Source organism: Galeopterus variegatus, unplaced genomic scaffold, assembly GCF_000696425.1.
Source record: "Galeopterus variegatus unplaced genomic scaffold, G_variegatus-3.0.2 Scaffold574, whole genome shotgun sequence".
Lineage (NCBI taxonomy): Eukaryota > Metazoa > Chordata > Mammalia > Dermoptera > Cynocephalidae > Galeopterus > Galeopterus variegatus.
Window position 1 is genome coordinate 227,418 of NW_007726685.1, and position 2,690 is coordinate 230,107.

Below are 2,690 nucleotides of genomic sequence, written 5' to 3' on the forward strand. Positions count from 1 at the left end.
AAAATTTCAGTTAGGATTAAGTTCAAGAGATCTGTTGCACAACAGGATGTGTATAGTTAATAACAATGTATTACATACCTGAAAATTGCCAAGAGTAGATTTGGTGTTCTCATCACAAATATACAAGGCAATGCATATGTTAATTAGCTTGATTTAGGCATTCCACTATATATTCATATTTCAAAACCATGTTCTACACCATAAACATATATAATTTTTGTCAACTAAAAAATAGATTTAAAAAAACATACTGCGGCATGCATTTCCCTTGCCTTACCTCCCATTTCTTCTGCGGGGTTTGGAAGTAGGAGTGAGAGTTCTGCAACCATTTAAGATGCTGAGATGGAAGTTGTGTGTCAAGGATGGCACAGCATCCCTGCCAGCCCTGGACTACCCACCTCTACTGTAATTTGAGAGAAACTTTTGTTGTGTTTAAGCCATTGTGTCTTAGGTCTCCTTATTAAAGCAACTTAGACTGTACTAAAACTAATAGAGGAATACAGAAGCTTATAAACACAAAAGGGCACAGTTGGTGAGGGGGAAATGGATGGAAGTCGTGGGTGAAATTGCCTGTTCTGCATAAAGGACCTCAAGAAGGACCATCTATACAACGCTGAAGAAAGACTCTTCCTTGTGCAAAGGTCATTGAACCTAATGAGTTGGCCATTTGACCTTGGACAAGTCACTTAAACTTTCTGTTTGAACCTTAAATTGAAAAGATTGAAGTTGATCTCTCTAGAATCCTTTCTAGTTGTCATTCTGTAAATGTATGTTATTCCCTAGACAAGAGTGATGAGAAAAAGCTTCAGACACTAAGTATCCAAACTGATCTCTCAGAGTTACTTGGTAGTATGTGGATCAACAAGAGCAGATGTTATGGAGGGGGTCCAGTAGTAAAATTCTACTCTCTTCCATCTCTCTTTGCAAACTGGTTAATTCTTAACTGACTTCATCTGTTTTTGTTGAAACTGGCTGAAAGCCAACACAAACTCACATTCTGGCCTTTTCTAAACCACTTCCCTCAGAGTTATAGGTTTGATAATCTGCCTTCACAGTTAACACAGTTGGCACTTTTCCCAGTATATTTGGGAATAGTCACCAACCAGTCTTCCAGCATGTAATATATTTCTACCTGCTAGCCAGTGCCATATATGTCTTATATTTTTGCTATTATAGCACTCCACTTTCAGGGGCCAACTTTCTCGTTTAGGACACACACTAAGCTGCTGTAACAGAGACACTTAAAAACACAGTACCAACAGCAAGATAAACTTTTTTTTCCCTCATGAAAATCCAGATGTATGCTCTGCTTCAGAAGTTAATTCAGGAGGGCTGGCCCATGGCTCACTTGGCAGAGTGTGGTGCTGACAACACCAAGTCAAGGGTTAAGATCCCCTTACCGGTCATCTTTTTTTAAAAAAAGTTAATTCAGGGCCCAGGTTCCTTCTACATTATTGCTCTCCAATCCCTTATGGGTTGTTCTGGTTGTTATGGTTAAAGATGGCTCACCACCATCACGATTGAGTACCAGCCTATGTGAAAGGAGAAGGGGAGGAAGTAGAGGTAGATTCTCTCTAAAAATTTACCTAAAACCTAGTATCTTTGTGGTACAAAACTTGCCTAACTTTAGTGCCTTTGTAGAACAAAAATAGTAAAAGATTTTTCTGCTGTGCAGAAAGTCACAATAGATACAATGGAAAAAACCCTGACATTCTGTACAGTAAGCCATTTAATCCATCAGATCTTATTATAGTAATTATTCATTTGGATAAGGCCTTACTTTTTCTTTCCTTTCTGATCCTAACAATTTCCGTTTCAGAATAGAAACATTCCAAGTGCAAATTAGAGATACTGACATGAGGCATTTACCTTACAATATTGAGCCTTATGTATTTTACTAAATTCCCATTAGTGGGAATTGTTAATATATGAAAACCGAATTTGTAATCCAGAGCTATTTACATTTTTCTAAGAGCTACCTCTTGGTGAAGACATTGCTTCACTCAAGATACTTTTGGTGTCTCTCAGATCTTACAGTTTTCCCGTTCAGCCTAAGCAGATACACCAAAATGACCTGCACCGCGAACCATTTCATCCATTCTCTTAATACGAGTTCTTTTATCTCCCATATCTCCCTTTCTTCTGGACTCAGCATTGGTCATCTAAGATCTGGTTGCTAAGAGACAAGACGCTGGGAGGGTGGGGAAGCTGCACTGCGACAAGCCGGGGAGTGAACGCCAGAGGGGGAAGGAAAGGCGCAGGCAAGGCAAGGCAAGGCAAGGCAAGGAGGCCGCCTGCCGCAGCGGCCCGGCGGCTCCCTCCCGCCCGGCAGGAGCTCGTTGCTCATTGGCTCCACCGCTGTGGCACTGGTCCAGGATTGGTCGGGCTGCGTCGGGTCGGCGCTCCCCCGCCCCTCGGCGCTGGTCCCCGGCCGCCGCCTGTGAGCAGGCGGGGCGGAGAGTGAGGACGCCGCGGCCGGGGTTGTGGGCTGGGTCGTGGGAGCTTCCTGGCGTGAGTGCGGATGGTGCCGGCCGCTGCAGGTGACAGAGGCGCAGCGAGGGCCGCCGCGGCCCTGTGGAGGTGAGCGAGACGCCGAGGGGGCGCGGGTGCCCGCCGGGGGATGGGAAGTGCGGCGAGGGGCGGTACCGCCTGCAGCCAGCCTGTGCCGCCGCGGCCCCCCAGCCCCGGCG

The 2,690-nt window shown here is 45.2% G+C and overlaps 1 protein-coding gene across 1 annotated transcript in view; it reads left to right on the forward strand.

The window, feature by feature from the left end:
- The first annotated feature begins 2,512 nt into the window (after positions 1-2,512).
- The window catches only part of KIAA1841 (KIAA1841 ortholog), a 60,897-nt gene continuing 60,719 nt past the window's right edge, over positions 2,513-2,690 (forward strand). Inside the window, exon 1 of the mRNA XM_008570138.1 lies at positions 2,513-2,580. The gene's annotated coding sequence lies outside the window, so the exon portion shown is untranslated. The remainder of the gene's footprint in view (positions 2,581-2,690) is intronic.